Raw genomic sequence first — 21,299 nt, 5'->3', positions numbered from 1 at the left:
GAATAAAGACCTTATGATTTCCTAATACGTGTTGAGATAGTACAGCTTCAGACCATGTGAGAAGTACATATTTAATGAAAAATGTATGTGTAAAATTACAGCCACTGTGGTGTTGACATGAGACTAAAACATATACAACTTGATGTGTTGATATAGAAGATACCATTACAAATGTGTACATTCTAATCATCATTTGAATTGCATCACTGATATATAGCTACGCTTTGATACAATTAACGAATGCATGAACTCTTCCTTATGGGGCAATTGAATAAAGAATATATGAATATCTTGTAGCACGAAGAACGAATTACTTATAAATTTATATGATGACAAATCCTGACAAAAATAGTTTATTTTAATTTGATGTACTCATTTCATTTTTATTTCATCCAGTAACTTTACTGTATAATGAGTTCTTGGAAGGTATATAAAACAGAAATTAAACACGAATCTAAAAAGTAAAAAAATTTTAAAAATCACACATAGACCTTATGGCTTGTTATATTTCTATAATTGCAAATGAATGGATATGCAGTTTGTAGATATATTAGTCATAAACCAGTTGAACTTATGGTATCTAAAAATTTTACTACTAAAGCCATTTCTGAAAGTCTTGCTAATGCTACTCCTAAATTGAGAGTTATATCAATATGGAGTTTTTACCAGAAACTTTATTATGTCAGGTTGGTCCCAAATGAAGATGATTTTGATTTCACATGAAGTGTGGCCACCATGATAGCCATTTTCGAAACTGTTTGTGTTGCTGCTCTTCTTGAATACAAGGTAATGCTAACAGAGTCAATTCTGATTCAATTTCATGACTAAGGTTAAATGAATTCTTATACAACTCCAAGTCAAATGGAGTCCTATACGATTCCCTAAGGTTTTCTGAATTCGTATATAGCTCTGTGAATTAGTTCATAAATATCTCTATATAATTATATGCCTGATGTTGTCTGAATGCTTTACAACTCTGTGGCTGATGTTACATGAATTATATTGAGAATAAAACATATGTATCATGTTAACAACGGGTTTAATTTCTCAGGTTGTTGTGGCACATATGGCATGCAAAGAGCAAACAGTAACTGAACAGTGTTTCTTCGTCTGCAAACAAATCCTTCCAGGAGTCCAGGCTAAGATTGTTTCGTCCGTCTCATTGTTGAGTGATGAGACCGTCTTTGATAATCCTGAGAGATAAAATAATTTCAAAATAACGGTTAGTGTCGCCATATTGGATATAAAAACAAACAAGACATTATCCGAGGAATGTTTGGTGGATACCCTATATTGTTATAACCATCTATTCTGGAGATGTATCAATAAGAAGACTGCCTAGATAGATGCCATAGTAGCAAACTAGGTAATATAAAGTCTACTGATTAGCTGATGAGCCCATGTTAGTGGGGGAAGCAAAACATAAGTCCTTTCTTAAGCATCATCGTTAACAGGTTGTTAAAGTTATCGTCAATTTATTCAAATAAGATCTGTACGTGAAACCTTTTGTGACCGTTGGAGTTCCAAATGCACCTATTTGTGTAACAGATAACGCTTTGTAAATTCCTGTTAGGGAGATTTACCGTTAGTACTGATATTTTCCGAATGACGTGTGTTAATTACAGAAATTTTAAATGTGTGATTTGATTGGTGAACCATAAGCTAAATATGACGTCTTATTGGTGACACTCCGATCTTCATTTAGGACTAAGGAGATCTGATTTTAGTCAGATCCTGTTTTTGTTACGCTTGTTCAGACAATGAAGAGCACTAGATGTCCGCAATGTAAATTGTAAAAGGAATTTAGTAATTTCTTGATAAAGAACGTTAATTTGGTGAGTCCTGTGAGACACATTGTATATATATTTTACTGTACTGTATCATGGTGAGTCATGGGAGGCACATGGTATACATATTTTACTGTATCATGGTGAGTCCTGGGAGACATTTTGTATTTTACTGTATCAGTATATTAATACCATTTATAAGTCACAACCAACTACAAATCACATAAACGCGGATCTGCTTTTTGGAATCAGCTGGAATATCAGGATCTTTGTTGATGTTTACTGATTACTCCTAAGAAAATGCATTGAACTCGATCTGCCGTGGAATTGTGTAATGGCAGATATGGGTCTGTGCAGTTTGCTGGTAATTACGGTATATATAGTTATTGGTTTTCAAGATTTAACTTGAACACGTATTGTTTATCATCCAGCCATCCAGTGTGATTGTGATTTGGAACATCAAGCATGTAGCAACCATACCTACAGACCTTCCGGAATGTTAGAGAGGAGTCACAATCCTACTATACAGTCACATGTCACGAGATGATATGTTTCTGTGCAGAGTACAAGAAGGTAAGTATTTTTAATATTATACCGGGATAAAATGTTATGTTTTGGGAGTAAGTCGATGATTTTGTATAGCACACTCTTTGCCTATACTCCAATCTTAAGATCAATTGCATACTTTATTTGATATTTCGGATAGCCATTTTCTAAACAAACACAATGATATTTTACGTAGTCCTGCAGTGTTTGCTCAGTTGCCACTAAAGTTCATAAATATTTTGTTTCCTACCTGGAGATGCACATATCGACAATTAATCTATTCCTGCAAGTGTCTTGTTGATCAGCAGTATAATGTAATGTATGTCAGAAATCAACAGGTATTAATTTGGTTGTCAATACATTTCTTCAAAATCTGACGATGTTTATATCAATAATTGTTTTGTTTCTGAAATCATGTTTTGTTAAATGTCGTTGTTCACATGGAGTCTGATATACAGTGTCCCAGAGTCAAGTGAATGTATTATTTCTCACTTGTGTACATATAAATTCATGGAACATATTACATGTTAAGTTTTTCATCTGAAAATATGAATGTCTTGCCCCTGCATTTGTATAGTCAGTAATATAGTACATGTTGGTGTTACATTGCTTTTTATTATATTACTGAATCACCTTTGTCGACATAATAAAAATTAATTCTTCGTTGGGAAATTTAACTGACTGTGAAATATATACATTTTCTATCCTAGTAGGAAATGTCAAAACAAAGCATGCAGAATGTTGGCACAAGAAGACCCATTAAGATTAACACAAAGCACGCGAAATTTTACTGGCTGCAGATGGATGCTCATTGTAGCCTCTGGCCTGACGAGGTATAGGAACAAGTCAGCAAGAACCCTTTAAAGTAGAAAAGGAAGTGGTAAGGACCTTACATCGTCTCTCTCACTCTCTCTCTCTCTCTCTCTCTCTCTCTCTCTCTCTCTCTCTCTCTCTGTATCTTGGGACTCACATATACATATATAGCCTTTATCGTTCTGATTCCATCTCATTGATGACTTAAAAGGACCAGAGACATGTGTGGCCCTGTCCCTCCCAAGGCATGAATGGCTTTTTCTTAAATGCTTGTGAGTAGTCCATGCCCTCCCGATTCGAAGAATGACAATGACGGAGAGTGAGATGCTAGGTCCATTACAAGGCTACAGTTGTCAGAAACATTGTCTGAAGCAATGTATTGATTTAGCCTCCTTGTATGAGCAAAAAAGTAATAAACTACAGGGTTTGCCTTTTTGCCATCTTTGTGCACGTTTTGTCTTCTCTCGTCCCTAATATTCATGAAAAGTTTTTCCTTAAGTTATCTTTACATTTTGATCAGTTATAATTGTGTCTACACATCCACACGTCAAGTGGGTGAGCCAGTCATAGTGGTTCGAGTCCCTGACCGATGAACGCTCCTAAAAGGTTTCCAAAAATGGGCAAACCACAAACCTTTAATACTACTCTGATTGTCAAAACAAATCCCGCAGAGTTAACCTATTCAGTCAAAAATATGGTACCAAGTTTCTAACAAAATTACTTTTACTCTTATAAATGTAATAAGATTACAGAAAATATCAGCCTCGGGAATATACAAATTTTCCACGATAGAACATTTTACTTATTTAGCACCCACTTCACCTACACATATACAGCAACTTGTACATCTACTGAACGTCTTTCCCCAATATATGTCACTAGAAAACATTTTCTGAAACTATCCGAGTCAATGTTGATCTGACATGCTTAACAAGGATTATAACTAAGATTGATTCATCAGTAAATGTCACCAGTTCGTTCAAGAAACAATCCAGGAGAGGTTTTGCATTTGCTGATGCAGTTAAAGCTTGGGCGTTTTCACGTGCGCGAGATATGATTCCATGCTGGCCGTGAGTTTGCAGTTGTACATCAGGATGGTTCCAATAACCAGTTTATCTTTTATCCGGAACAGATTATATTACAATGTATACAAAGATCTGGTAATGCCGATTTGTCTCATATATTCATCGACAAGTGGAAATGAAATTTTATTGATGTTATCATATGCCTATGGCCGATCCAGTATTCAGTCGTTGGTAAAATCCAATATTATGACCGCGGTCAGATTCCAATACTTATGCATAATCATAAAATCTATTCTTCAAGACGAATACCGAATACGGCTTCGAATCCGTACGAATGTGAGCTAAGACTGTATGATCACAATCTTAAGTAACAGAAAAGAAGCAAAATTAACAAGTTTTGTAAAATATCAAAACAATTTAATTATTAAACTGAAAAATGAAACGTGTGAGAGGAACCTAATACAATAAATTCAATCCAAATTGGTCTTTATAAAGATGTATGAAAGACCTAATGAAATGAAAACTCTCTTATAATGTTCAATACTGGAAGAACCATGACGCTGTCAATGTGACGTTCTCTAGAACTCTTTCTAATAATTTATAATCTTTTAGAATAATATTATAGTCCAAATAATGATTATTACCAATTTCAACTGAACAGTTCACATAAATGTGTATCCTCTAGAAAAATATGTAAGTACAACATAAAACACGTCTGTAGGCCTACAACAGGAACACAATAAGTGTAAATGACTTCAAAAATCAGAAAGATTCTGATAGTTTAACTTTCTCCTTCTATAAGCACCGCATTTTGCGACTGTACGTCTCAAGTGCCCAAGGTGACAAAGTACACTATTGATTTTGAGTCAGTACAGAATATTCATGTGGCCTCGCGCAACCAATGGAAAGCCGCATAATTACTATAATTATTCTGGTAACATCGATATTCCATCAGTCACTGAGAAACTGCTGCGCCGTAGGCGCCATTTTAATTTTTATTATTAAGATTATTTTTGCTGATTGTCGACACATAAGTAAACATCTTTTTATAAATCCTATACAATTTGCGTTCCTAAAAGCAGAAAAGGGTAACGTACATAATTTATTAAAAAACATATTCTATACACATTGCGTCCATAAAAAAGAGTTGTCAAAGTTTCATAAAATCATGTACTAGGAGTTACAAAATATACTTTTAGATATACATAACATTTGACCGCTTCAAACTGAATTCCACTTCCAGAAACTAATGGATTTACAATGCAACTGCATACGATTTCATGAGAATATTACTCGGTTTTTCATAAAGTGAATAAAACCAATAGTATGCTTATAATTTATAAACGTATCCATTTCAATCCCACGAACCTTTAGCTTTAGTTGTTATGACTGGATATGCTATCATTTTTAAGATATGGTTGTAATTATATCAAAGCCATAACTAGATTTGAAAATTATTCGGCCTTTTGTTAATGTTATCTCATCAATGGAAGGATAGATTTGTGCCTCCTTTGACTAATATCCCTGTACTATTGCTCCATCAAGTTGCTACGCGTCATGCAGTAATCAAGCTAGTGATTGTATTAATTGCATATTGTCTAGTTTAAATATTGTTTTTGATAAGCACAAACATGCACACCATAGTCCGTGATTCAACAGTTTTCAGTGACCACAGCCCGGTTTAATTTTATTGACAGCATCTTTCAATTTGACAATAATATCCTAAATGTCTAGCTTTGACATGTTCAGTTTGTTAGTTTGATCTTCAAAAAATCACAAGCTCATCTGGATCAAGGTTATTACAAACACGAATAGTCTATTAAGACAAATCCGATCTGGTGGTAGATTAATTCTGATCTAAATCAACAAATATTTTCAAGCTGAGTTACGTCTGTAAATGTTAATATACATTTTGTAGAATATCAAGTTTAATGTGAGATCAGTAAGTACGTGTCGGTAAACAATGCAGTGACCGCAACGCATAAAAAACAAAATGACCTGTTATGGGATATCCAATTCAGTTTTTACAGCATCTAGTCAAATAATTAGCAACTTCAACTCGTGGTCCATGCTAGTCAAAATAGAAACGATGTGGATGTGACCCAGTGAATGTCAGGGGCTGTTGGTGAATACAGATAGATGATGCCAGTTTTACTTGCGAGTGGTACCATTTATGCAAGGTCATCCCACATGAAAACACCACGAAAAAAGTTTGTAAATGGAAGGGTAAACGGAGTATTCTTCTGCGATCAGGTAATCGACGACATCTGCCCAAGTGTATTTGACGACTCGTATCTGGTAAACGTTGATCAAAGTCACTTTTGAAAAAGTTCCTCTGGTGCAAACAATGTTGGAATCGTTGCTATTGATGGATGCAAGGACTGTATTTGTGTGATATATGACTTGAATAATTTTAATGTTGATGCAGTAATGTTGTGTTTAATTGCAATAATCTGGATGAGCTCTATATGGGTCAACCACACCGCGAAAGATCCGTTTATTTCGCCATATAAAGTTTCAGTGTGACACTAAAATTGTTTCTCATTGCGGTCTTTTCTTTCGGAAAGTTGGCTTTCATTAAGGCCGACGCTCACGTTTTGATGAGACATTACTGACAAAACGATAGCTGGATTAATTAGGAATATCTACGAATTTTTATTTGAACACTACTCCAATAAAAAACATAGTCTTCTCTGAAAGTATCACAACTTAGCATCTGCAATTAGCACCAGCGGAAGCTACAAGTGCCTAAAATGCATGTCTACAGCTGACACATGACGAACTCCAAATATTTTAACGAAAAAAGATAAATCGGGTGCAACGTACGAAACTCTTTCGATATTTGCAGACCTATCTCGATGTTTTGATGCCAATACATGTACGACCACAGATTGAAATATGCATGTGCAATATGTGCAGTATCTACAGCATAGTACAGACGAATTTCTTCGGATGGTTCATAGTCACCGTTTAACCATAATAAAATATAAATCACTCCTAAGACGTCAGTTATCATGCTACTATGCTTGTAATTCTTATCTCGAAATTCATTTTGGAAAATCTACAAACAAATGTTTTGTTTCAGTAACGATATGTTTGATACTTATTTGACAAGTAAAATGCATCAACCAGCAACAACACATCAGTGCTCATAAATAGATCGTGGTTTTCACCAAAGGTTTCGCACTCGAACACTAACCAAACTCGCTTTGCATGTTTGTACTCATTTTTGCTTTACAACGATGAATAACACGCTTCAATATGTTGTTGAATTTCAGTGTAATAATGTGGAAACACATTGCTTTTGTGTCGGAATGTCTGAATTGCTTGAAAAATATCGACGCGTTACTTTTAAATTCTCCTTATTCAGATTGGTCAAAAACTTATCCAGGGACGAATTCATTAAATGAATCAAATCGATAAACTGCAAATGTCCAAACAGAAATATCGTGCATTTTTCCTTGTTTGTGTGGATCTCGCTTATCGGTAATTTCGATACTTTGGCTACTGCTTACGTGGCCAAGAAGGTTATGAAGCACCACAGGGATATGGTCTTGTTGGGGTGCATTCTCAATGAAGTGACAGTGATTACGAACTTTGGAACCATGACTTTTAATTTCATCTTTGGACGGACTATGATCTAGATGAAAAATCTTTAACATATCAATCAGTTAGTATATTGACGGAACTCATTGCTGTTTTCAACCAGTTATAAGTATGTCTGCTGGTGAATAGAGCTACAGGCCAATCCATGTTTCCGTAACTTCGATCGATCTGAGAAAAACCTCAACAATCTCTGTGTAAGATAAAAAAAACTGGCGGCATTGTTTTCCCGCCATATCGAACTTCTACGTAACAAAACCGCATGGAATTCGTTCAGCGACTTGCACAGTTTAATCCTTATCGGGTGAATGAGCGTCTATGATAGCAATGATTTCTGCATACAGGCATTCAAAATCCGCGTATATGATATAAATTACCTTTATCTTTCCTTGGACTGCAGTAACGTTACCAATAATGTAGCCATGCTCTGACATATGAGTAAACTGTGGTTTGTCACTGATACCACCACAGCAAAATATATGACTGGTGAGCAGTTCTTTTGGTGTTAAGTACTTGCATGCAACGTTCTGCATGGACATTTAGTACCCTTCTACCAGCTGAGTGCTAAGAACAATGTCTGCTTTACCCATACCAAACTTTTGTAACACCGCGGCTATTAGATAACCATAGTATGTGGATGGTATAATTGCCACGTGATCTTGCAAATCGCCAAAACATTTTTCAAATTTTAATTCTAGTACTCGTAGTTCTTGTGTTTTTGTATGAACATACTCAGCCATGTAAGTGAGACGACGAGGACAGATTTGTTCATTCTGGTCTAATACCACAAGGATGCCAGTTTTTCTAACACCTCTGGAAAATATTACATTATGTTCAAGTGCACGTTGTTTTTAATGTACCGTTGTTTTGTTTCTGCAATTGTTCTCGTTGTTATTGCTGCTGCTGTTGCAGTGGCAACCTGTAGAAGGTGTGAAGGATTTAGTACCAAAATTGGCCTCAATACTTCCGTTCTTTCTGCCGTTCCCATAAGACTTTGATATGTAAATTATACGCTTTGATGCGTGCTAATTGAGATGAGGGATGGTAAGCATCCCTATACAAAGGGGAAATCTAATTCAGACTTCCTTCAATGTGCTGCATAGCTGTTGTATTATACTATGATTAGAATCTACAATCTATTCAATGATATCAATCGTTTTATTTATTTCTATTTTATTTATCTCTGTATCATTTGTGAAATAACATGCCTTTGTTCGATCACGGACGGTTGAGCAACCACATATAGTTGTGGTTTCTAATTTTCCGGGCGGCTATTAATATTCATGAACAGGTCCAGAGGATTGGCAAGAATCATTATATGATTTTTCAACTATGCCACATTTTAGGTAGGGTCGTGTACTTAAACCATCATTTAACACCTATGTATGTGTTTTATAATACTCATTTAATGGCATGGATTTCTTAAATGTAATAGTTCGATATGATTGGTATCGTCAAATTCATTTGTAAACTGTGATAAGATGAAAAATTTCACGATTCGTCAGCCTAAACGAGTTTCAATGACCAGATTTCTTGGAATGCTAATAATCTTCCACAATTAGTTCCATTTGAATAATATAGTCTAAAAGATGTCGCGTAGTTGATATTCTGCGTCCTCATATAACATTTCGTATATCCACTGATGATTGCTGAGTTCAGGTGCCATTCTTATATGTAGCAAAAAGCATATGTTTGCTTAGCCTGCTCTTAAATATTATCACTTACTTTACATAAAACCTCACTTGATTCAGACGCACGGGACGAGTTCTTTTTCTTTAGAGGGCTGACTCTTTCGTGCACATTATTCTGCAGATTCGTTTTTGTTTTAGTTGCCTCAAATATCTGCCCATGTTTAGTTTGTTCTATTTGTAAGGTCATTGCCAGGTTAACCATCCTATCAATGTAACCAAACAATGTATTCCCAATTTGATTCTGAGGATGCCAACATCATCTTCTGGGCCTCTTAAAAGAACCTAAATGAACCTAATAATGGTTTCAACCGATACAGCGGTCTCAGTTTATCCGTCATATTTGTTATATTCCAATCGTTTAGCATGGTTTTCCTTTTATTAGAGCCCTTCATACATTCATTCATTATAATTTGGGAGTCAAATGCATGCTTACAGCTCAATATTTATATAGAAGCCATTACAAGCATTTATTCAATACGAGAATATTTAGAACTCAAGTACAAAATTTATCTTTGTGTACGACTAAAATCATGATATAGACACAGTGCAAGCATTGCTGAGATGAACAATCAACACAGACCTTTAAGTTGATATAATATAGTTAAAATTAGTAATGCAAATCTGTATGTATGCAGTATTGATCCAAAACACTGTATATTTATTCAATGTAATGGACTCACGGTGTGTGAATTTATCGGTACCATATGCTTGCCTGAATCAATATACTGCCTTGTAATTGTTTCTACAATCATGGAAAATTATCAAAAGCTGGTGTTTTGCATTTTTTTGGAAACCCCTTGGGTCACTTCCATCCAACCGAGACTTGACTCCCATGAATGCCTAACGCACGTGACATGTATATGTGGACCAAATTAAGAGTGATAAAAATCCAACTGTCACTAAATCATCATGAGTAGCTGAGGCAAGGACGGGTTGGTGCGCCACAAAGTTACTAAACGGCAAAGCCCGTAGTTTCATACTACTAGCGACCTCCATCAACAGGAATAATCGAGACCCAACCATCACTTTTGCCAGGATACCAATAAACTCCATTAGAAAATGTGAGTTCTTATACAGATGCCCGATAGATAAAGATGATTTTACTAACAGCCCCATTTTCCCCAAGTCCCACTAAATCCCTGAAATATGTTCGGAAATCAGATTTCAGGAAAATCTTATCCTTCCATTCCATACTGTCATATATTTATTGATCCTGGCATTAAGGCAGGGTTTATGTTCTGGATGAGACCTGACATCTAACCCAAATCGTGGATCCCAATAGGAGAGTCGGAGGAAAAAGTCCTTCTTCACCCAAGAACCCACACAATACGATAGGCACCCTTATATTCTCTAGTGTCTTAAACTAACATACGGTTTTCGCTCGCAGGGAGACCTATTCCCAGAGTCTTGCTTCCCCAGAGGGTCATTGTACCTAACATTGGACATGCTTGAATATACAATTTGTGGTAAAAACAAAACTTTTAAAAGAAAATACTTTGTTCATAGATCCATCACATTGAAACCAAGAGTAACAGTTGGCTATCAGTCATCCATCAGTAAACATTAGGGAACTTCTAGAATGTTATTGTTAAATTTTTTTGTAGAAAATATTAATAGTAACCTGAGGTTAGGTAGAAAACTATATATTTGTTACTGGAAATATTATTCATTTAAACTCTTGTCAGATTCAATTGTATTATGTTGTGTCCAGCAAATTAAAATGGACTGGAATTTATTTCTTCAGATTATGTAATTCACTTGGAAAAAAAAGTGCTCTTCAAAATTATTGTTCGAAGAAACAGAGACTTTAATTTACTTCAAATAAGGAGAGAAACATTAGCATTATACGGGCCACAACACGCACATCAGCACATCCAGCGTTAGATTTAATTTAGATTCCCAATAACATTTATTCAGAACTTTAAAAATTAGGACTAGTGTCAGTAATTATTGGATTGTTTGGAATTTGATTCCCAATACCGAACGTTCATTGTTTACTTTTTTAGTTTGTATTATAGGGAACTAAATCGTTTTTACAAAGCGGATAGGCCAGCGCGGTTATATGAGAAAGCTCAGCTGTAGGTTCGAGTCTCGGATTCTGCCAATGTGAGTATGTGAGAAAACTTTCCAGTTGTTTCTCGTGGGTAGGTGGTTCTTTCTGGGGTTTTCCCGGGTTCTTCCTCCACCATTAATATTGGCCTCCCTGTATAGCATATCGTGTGCTGAAAAATGGTGTTACAGCAATCCCTACAATCCTACATGTATTCTCTACCAAAAGATTATTATATCTAGTTGGGTCTAAATAAAACTAGTCGCTTTCTTACATCAAATAGTCAACTATAAGAGCTATTTTGATTGGGCGGTGCTATAAACATAAGATTTGCCAAAAAAAGTTATTTATGATATCAATGGTGCCAATCTTTCATCCAGTTGTGATATTGCTATACCTCACTATTGTCATAAAGTGTGGCAGATTAAACAATAGTCATATCTTAGATTGTTACAAATGCTACTGCAAGTTTGTCGTCATTCCGTTTATTGGGCTTTTGCTGTTAAATGTATTAGACATTTTGAATATTCATCTTACTATATTTCACATTCAAGAATTGATACCCACTTATTAAAGTGTACTACAGCTAGACATTATCTATCTAAAATAGCGGACACACTTCTGCTGTGATTTCTGGATGATTTCGAATTTAGTGAATAGAATCAAAAACAAGTTGGCACTTGCAATCTCCTCTCTCACATCTCTTAAAAGAGGATACAATTACAATCAGCAGAAAAGAAGACTTCTGTATCACCAAAAATTGGTGCACACGTCCCTTTAGAATTTAGCTGATGATCTAGTAGTGTCAACAACGAACAAACAAGTTATTAAGGGAATGAAACTGATCAAAAGTTCGGAAGACAAAATAGTTTATCAGTTCAGAGGAATACAGGTAAAAATAGCATACATATTTTATACATGCCTTAATTTCAAAGTCTGGCTTTCAAAAATGACAATGGTGCACCTCAGATATCCAATATGGAGACAATCTTAGCCATTTAACAAAATCTAATTAATTTTCCTGAATGGATGGTCATATTCTGCATTGAGATTACAACATAACATTACTAATGTATGATAGTCAAATAAAATAAATTAAACTCTGAAAAACCTGCCCTCCACGTATAAATGCACATTAAGGTGGCACAACAATGTTTTCAGCTATGGCAATGGTCATGGTTCTATAAAGGCTGTTGAATATTACCGTTATTAACCAGGAATATATTTTGAGAGTGAGAGAGATAGATGGAAATAATCAGACATACAGAAAGACATATATACCACAACATAGTCAAAAGAGACTGATTTTTCTAATATGTGCATACTCGTGATGGGGAAACTGTTTATGTCATGTATTTACTATGATGCTTCAGCTTTCATCTCATGGTCATCCAATTCAGAATTTTGAGCTCACCTGGCCGTGATTACAAATGACTTTATGGTATGGTCCTTTGTCATCCTGCACCCATTAATAATGTTCATATATGCAAACCGGAAAATTATATCTACTAATTATGTTCGGCCATAAATAATTTCATAGTTGCAAATAATACATCTAGCACATGTTGCCCATCTAGGATTGCTGTTTTGATCTTCTAGAAAGTTCCAAAATCAGATTGAAGAAACATGGCAAACAATATATTGCAATATTGACTTTTCCGTTTTGAACAAATAATACAGACACACCCTCAAATATGTTCAGTATACAAAACGTTTTACACGAATCTGATCAGCGTGTACAAAAAGCATATTTGAATGAATAACTTACAATCTTGAACAATTGGTACCGATCAACAAACAAAATGGCCACTATCAAAATGCATTATAAAATCTTTAACTAATTTATTCTTCAAAATACGGAATATATTTTGAGATACAGTCAACAGCATTGCCGAAACTTTCAGTTTACTATTGCAATTTTAAAGCTCTTATAACATCAATCTGGCAATATATGTGGCCACCATTACTATATAAAGATAAATATTATTATGTTTCACAACCTAAATGGTGATGCCAATCAAACATATATATGGCCACCATTATTAAATATAAATAACTAAAATATGATCAAACTGGGCAAAAACAAGCCAGGCATTTCTCACCCAAGCGCTCCTACATGTTGGTCATTGGCCCACTCATGTCATTAGTAAATAATATCATTTACAGATTTCAAATGGATTGTTCTAAGGTCCTGTTGTTAGTTTGCTTAATAGGGTTAGCCAATGACAGCATATAATTGCCCAACCACATGATTGTACAATTCTGACACATGTTTACAGAAATAATTTATTTATTATTCCGAAATCATCCTCTGATTCTTTTTAAAACAGTATTTAGTTTTGCTTCATGCCTGTTGAAAGAAGAAATATACAAATGTGCTAATGTTTCCATCATCATGTTCATTGTTTAATATATAAAACATTCCACTCTCGAAGAAATATACAGTGATAAATCTTTGTGCAAAGTATATATATATATATATATATATATATATATATATATATATATATATATATATATATATATATATATATATATATATATATATATATATATATATATATATATATATATATATATATATATATATATAACAATTTAAGTTTTTAATCACACGTTCTGCCCATCCAATCGCAATGCTTTCGCACCGGCTGTGCACGGATGGATTCACTCTGCTAGTGACTTTGGCGTCAGTCCAGCCCATTACCTTCTGGGGTGGGACGTGTTTTCTTTCTTGGTAGAAATTCTATCTACGTTGTTATCAAACATGCCCCAGCTACCAAGTGCAGAGTATCAATTCAAAAGTGTTCTCCATGGTATAGAAGTCTTAGAGACCAGCTTCGCACTCCTAAAATAGACCGCCGTACAGCTGAGAGGCTCTGACTTTCCACCAGATTCACTAATCATTAGCAAATATATGAAGTCGCTAACAATAATGTCACAAATATAGTCCATGCAGCGAAATCAACCCACTACACTACTAAGATCATGGAAAGTTCCAACTGCAAAGAGCTCTTCGATATTACTAACAAGCTAATATCAAGGAACAAATCAACACCACTTGCAACTACCTTCTCTCCAGTCGACCTTCCAGACATGTTTGCAAATTACAAACCATTAGATATAAGCTTGACACCACAATTTCAATTGACTCGTCGTCACCATACAGTTGCCATACCGAATTTGAGCGCCAACCATTAGCAGCATTTGAACCTGTCTCTATGGCTGTCGTACGTACAATCGTGCTGAAGAGTGCACCAAAGTCATGTGAACTTGAACCAATTCCAACATCACTGATGCTTGAGTGCTTAGATCCAGTATTGCCTTCACTAACTGATGGTATTAATACCTTTCTCTCATCTGGGGAATTCCCATAATTTGTCAAAACTGCCATCGTAAAGCCTCTGCTGAAGAAACCAACACTAGACCATAACAATTTAAAGAACTTAATCTTAGAAAAGGTTGTACTATCCCAACTTGTATCTCATCTAAATTCAGTTAATTTTTTTTAGCAATGTACAATCTGCATATCGTCCTTGCCATAGTACTGAAACTACTGTTGTAAAAGTAGTTAATGACATTCTCTCTGCGTTGGATAGCGGAAAGATTACAGTCCTCACCCTCCTTGATTTGTCTGCAGCATTTGACACAATAGACCATGATATATTACTTCACCGTCTCCAGCATGTATTTGGCATTCATAATACAGCCTTACTGTGGTTCAAGTCCTACTTGGTAAACAGGACACAAATTGTATCTGCAAACGGAATACTCTCCATCCCTTCATTATAAATATCAGCAACACCAACATTAAATTCACACCTTCAGTACGAAAACTAGGTGTTACTCTGTACAGTACTCTCACATTGCACCAACATGTCATGAACATATTCAAGGCTGCATATATTCAGCTGAGACGCATCAGCTCTATTCGCAAATATATTTTAGTTGATGCCACTAAAACAATTGTGTGTTCATTAGTACTTTCAAGACTGGACTATTGTAACTCGATTCTGTCTGGTTCATCTCAATATCTGCTCAAGAAACTTCAAAAGGTTCAAAACACAGTTGCTCGGATCTTACTTATCATCATTCATCAGAAATGCACCTCTCTTCACCTTGGATGGTAGCATTAACTTCATTTGGGTGGCTAGATTTGTATATTTGTGTGTCATCAGCGTACAATTGGTGAGACACTGATGATGATCTATGACACTTGAGAGCGACTGAGTGTACAGAATGAAGAGAACAGGTCCATGAACAGACCCCTGTGGAACACCACAATATAGATCAAATGGGCTGGAGTGTATTCCATTTGCAGATACAATTTGTGTCCTGTTGACTAAGTAGGACTTGATCACATTAAGGCTGCATCACGAATGCCAAATACATGCTGGAGATGGTAAATTAATGTATCGTGGTATATTGTGTCAATTGCTGCAGACAAATCAAGGAGGGTGAGAACTGTAATCTTTCCGCTATCCAACGCAGAGATAATGTCATTAACTAATTTTACAACAGTAGTTTCAGTACCGTGGCAATGGAAATATTGAGATTGTACATTGTTAAAATGACTGTTTGAATTTATATGAGATACAAGCTGAGATAGAACCACCATTTCTAAGACTTTTATATGAAAGAGAGATTAGAAACTGGGCAGCAGTTCTTTAAATCGTTTTGGTCTATTGTTGGTTTCTTCAGCAGAGGCCTTACAATGGCAGTTTTTAAAAATGATGGGAATTACCCTGATGAGAGAGAGGTATTATTAACATCAATTAGTGAAGGCACCATTGGACCTAAGCACTCAAGCAGCAGTGATGTATGAATTGGATCAAATTCACTTGACTTTGGTGCCTTCTTCATCATGATTGTACTTACGAAGTCCATAGAGACAGGTTCAAATGCATAGAATGGTTTCCGCTCAAATTCTGTATCCCAACTGTATGGTGACGACTAGTAAATTGAAATTGTGGTGTCAAGCTTACATATTGCATGTTGCTGCCCAACAAAATCCTGCGACATGACCGCTTTTATGAACCAAAATGGGCAGGCAGTTTCCAGAGTAGAATTTAGAATACAACTGAGAAGAGCGCTTTGTATGTGTGGCTTTAACTCTAAATATTCCAAGTCCCATAGTTTCAGAATAGGGCCGCCACTGAGGTGGCCAGACTCGGTTTCAGTGACAACCAGAAAAAGGCATTAAGCCGCTGCAGATCAGATGCATTTAAGAAATACTTAAGGTTAGGCAAAAGGGTATCAGCTTTGTAACACTTCAATCACTTTTTCCAAGAGAGCCATTATGCAGTGTGTGCAACGCTCTTTGTCAGGTCTCGTGGGTTGCACAGACTTAGACCCCTGAAAATTGACCGTGCTTTGATGGGATATCATTCACTCGACTAATCTGTGTATACCTGCCTTTTCGACCGCCAGGAGCGTATGAAGGTACTTTAACAGCTCAGGAAGACCAACAGCGAATTTTGGATATATCCTAATTGCCGGGAAGTCATCGGTTTAATTTTGACCAACATTGATATTTTCTTTCCTTCGATGCTGTACATTTTTTGTTCTTAGCTCCGCCCATCTTTTTGTGGCTGCCAGACTTTGTAATATTTGCACGACTGACCTCGGAAATTCTGTCTTTTCAATCTCTAATCTTTCTCTCGACTATATCGATGTCGGGAAGAGTTGACAGGTGTATGCTTGTCTAATTTTACCATCTCATCATACAAGTTAATATTACAGAACCCTGTGTTTTCATTCATTTACTTTCTGACAATAACTGGTACCCTCTTCTACATATATAGATCTTAATAAATTGATTATGTACATCACAAAATAGTGCACCCAAGAAAATCAATATATCTTCATCATGAATGTATAGTACTGAGGTATCCTCGTACTTAAAAATCTATTAAATAACGGAAATGTCTATATACTTAATGAGACGTGAATGAGAACATTTGTAAACATGTAAAATAAGTGTCATATGCCGTTTGTCAAGTCTGTAATATGAAACACATAAACTGAAACCATGCAGTATTATCTTCATTAAATTATAGAACACGACATGAAAACATGATGTTAATTTTCATAATGTTTCCTTCTGTCTCCCTTTATCTGATCTTAGCAGTTTCAATAGCAGTTAATCCAAAGAGATTACCTAGTTTTAATAAAGATATGAAAATCCGTATATCCATGTACACAGTTCATGCAACATTGAAAAGAGCTATGCTGGGGAAAGCATGCAGTTGTCACTTATTTGTTACTTATTTGGAATTACTATGATTTGGAATTATTCATTTATATCAGTTCTTCGGAGATATTGTCAATGTTAGATTTTCATTTAACAAATTTTTTCAAACCTTAATGAATGAATTTCGCTAATTTCTTTAAATAGTTTTAAAAAATTCAGACAAACTGAAAAAATCATGCCTTCATCACTTTACCTACTGTGAAAAGAAATAATAACGGCAATGGCATGGTCTGCATTACAGGGTAGAATCGTGTTACGGAAAGAATTAAAATGTGAACAACTAAAATCGGAAATAATACCACAAGTAATTAGCAGCATGTAAAGAATATGCAAGACTAAAGTCATGGAATTTATGTCCATAGACCAAACATTAGAAATTGTCTTTAAGCCATCTGTGTGAGCTAAGTGGCAAATTTGTATCATTGGGACAGCTGTAGATATAAGTGATGCTTTTCTGTCAAAGATTTTACAATGCAGAGATGCCATGGGAACCGTTGCATTTATGCACGCACGGCAATGGGTTATGTAGAACACATGGGTTTTTTTTGTTTGTTTTTCTTTTGTTTTTTTACTAGTTATGGTAACGGGGACAGGAGAACAATATGATCAAAGGAGAAGATAACATTTTCCCACATTTTAGTACGAGTGTTACAAATCATTTGATGTTGGCCATGAATGGTTACAACCGAAAATTAAATAAAGTTATGTTGTAAAGGCTGTCTTATTTACAAGATAATAAGAAGGACATATTCGGTATAATTATTACTTATAATAATAAATTCTTTTGATAAAAGTATTGTGGTTTATAGACGGTTAAGCGCTCAATAGTGATGTATACGTATGACATTAAATCCCATGGTATAATCCTTTTATTGTCATCTCACACTAAAGGATATTTAGAAATACTATGTCTAATACATAGGACTTTTTGGTTCGTTGTAAAAGTTATTTGACTATTTACATAGTCATGATACAGAATTATATTCTGGAAACTACATAGCTTTCATAAATCTTTATAAACGTATTATTATATACATAATAAAATAATGCTCACTCAAGAAAATGGATTCAACTTCATCACACGAATGTTCAAGATTCTGACCACATATATATAAATGTAATAAATGATAATACTGTAAAAAATCAGGTTGATTAATCCGACCTGCAGAAAGACGTTCATGTATACATTTGTAAACACGTCAAACATGTATTATATATGTGATAATTTTGTCAAAATATGTAGTTTGAAAAACATAATCTGAAACTATGAAGTATTTTTCTTCATTTATGTTTAGAACAAGCCATTATAACATTATATTCACTTTCTAATTGTCTCGATAATGAAAAATCTCTCCATATATATTTTCTTGCCATATTCAATAAGGAATAATCAATGGAGACCAGCTATGTTAAATAAGACAATAAACGCCATCAATCAATATATCTATATACATACCAACCTTCCTATATATCCATATATATATATGTCGTTCGATCTATATATTTATCATTAGATATATCTATATGTCGTTCGAGCAATCTACTTATCTGTCGTTCGATCTATCAATATATCCATCTATATATATATATATATATATATATATATATATATATATATATATATATATATCGATATAGATCGATTGATCTATCTATCTATCTCTCTTACTCTCTCTGTACATATATATATATATATATATATATATATATATATATATATATATATATATATATAATCTCCATTTACACTGTACATGTTCCTTTGAAGAGAGATACTCCATGGAAAATGTTGTATATACCTTAAACAAAGCAAAAGTTTGGAATTCTTTTCATATAAGCTAATATATCAAAATCGTTCTTTTTTTATTAAAAAAAAACATATCATGATTTATTCGCAGACTTAAAAAAAACCATGGTCTGACATCGAGTATGACTACCATAGCAGCAATCTTACACATGCTGTCACAACTCCTGAACAGAAAGGCATACTGACATGGAGTTTTCACAGAAAGACTTCTAATGACGAGTAGTTGATCTTCAATGAAAATGGTGCTATCTTGAAAATCTTGTCACTAGTTCACTTGAATGAATGGATGTATCTACGTGATATTTTCGCTACAAGACTTCGCATGATATCCGGCTGGATCTGAAAGAAAATGATGATCTGACATCAAATGTGGTCATCACATTTGCCATTTCGAAACTCGTATTATTGAAACGAATCCAGAATGGACAGTTATATCAGTATGAGGTTTTCACAGAAAGAATTATAATGATGCATGGTTGGTCATCAATAATGATGTTGCATATCTGAGGTCAAATATAAACAATGCATTTATCCACTCCCCCAAGAATGAATCTCATATTGATTTGGTTTTTTTCACCGTTAGACTACTGTTATGTATATTTGATTTAAGTTAACTGTTTCTAAGCTTTACAATCTTTTTTATTGTATTAACATGTCAAAGTAATGTAATTTTGTTTGTTAGAAACTTTATATTTTCGAGAAAGTAGTTTGACCTGACTCTTTATTCGTAAACAACAAACTTTGTATCTTTTGTTGACCTTGTTCCTGGCCTTGATTGAGAATTAAGTAAACCACTTCTTTTTTAAATTCATTCTTAATGTATGAATGACAATAGTGTAATCAAGACTGCACTGGAATACGTGACCTTAGATATGTGAATACCTTCTAAACTGTTCTGGAATGGGATCACGTGACCCTCATACCGGTATTTATTTTGCGCATTATTTGAATTTATAATCTTTGTCTATAGAGAAATAATCTCAATTTGGACTTTACATTTTACACTGGAAAGTGTTTCTTTGAGACCAGTTTGGAGTTATATTTTAATTTGTATTCAAATTACTTCTTTTCTTATAGATTAAATTGTATTCCTGGAAATATTTGAATCATCATACAGAGTACTTGGACAAAGATCATTCTTTAAATTTTATTCTGAATTCAAACACCGGAATAGTATTGTCTCTGGAATTACAATCAATGAACGGTAAACACAACAGCACTATAATAGCTATATTATGCGTCATCGCCTTCCCTTTTAAATATTTCGTGGGACTCGAACTCAAATTTCATTAGAATATTTTATGAATAGGACTTCTAAAATTTAGTTAATGGATTATTCTTGGATTATTTTTGGATTTGATTCTTAAACCCATAAGTTCTTTGTTTTTCATTTTTTATTTCTTTTTTCCAGTGAAATAAATAATTTATTAAATTTTACAAAGCTTGTCGAATTCGCTTCTTTATACTGTCTGTTAGAGCCTAAATATGTAACATAAGATTACCTAGTATGCCCATTTAGCCCACAATAAAATGGCTACGATCTACTGACTAGTATGACTGCCACAGTGACCAGCTTGAAATTGTAATCACTATTTCTCCTGAATGAATCTTGATATCCCCAAAAAACTTTCATAAAAAGATTTCTCGTAATACTTTGTTGATTAAAATTAAAATATTATTCTTATCTGATGTTCAGTATGTGACCATCTTGAACATGTTTTCAC

At 34.5% G+C, this 21,299-nt stretch overlaps 1 long non-coding RNA gene across 1 annotated transcript; it reads left to right on the top strand.

The window, feature by feature from the left end:
• Positions 1 to 2,225: 2,225 nt before the first annotated feature.
• LOC149776722 (uncharacterized) lies at positions 2,226 to 21,052 on the top strand. Its single transcript, XR_016416250.1, has 3 exons — positions 2,226 to 2,360; positions 3,044 to 3,213; positions 19,667 to 21,052. It is a non-coding gene; the product is annotated as an uncharacterized LOC149776722 (long non-coding RNA).
• Positions 21,053 to 21,299: the final 247 nt, after the last annotated feature.

The sequence above is a fragment of the Sinohyriopsis cumingii genome, chromosome 18 (assembly GCF_028554795.1).
Source record: "Sinohyriopsis cumingii isolate HCF-2022 chromosome 18, ASM2855479v2, whole genome shotgun sequence".
Classification (NCBI taxonomy): Eukaryota; Metazoa; Mollusca; class Bivalvia; order Unionida; family Unionidae; genus Sinohyriopsis; species Sinohyriopsis cumingii.
Note: the sequence above shows the minus strand (reverse complement) of the source record. Positions and strands in the feature narration are given on the sequence as shown.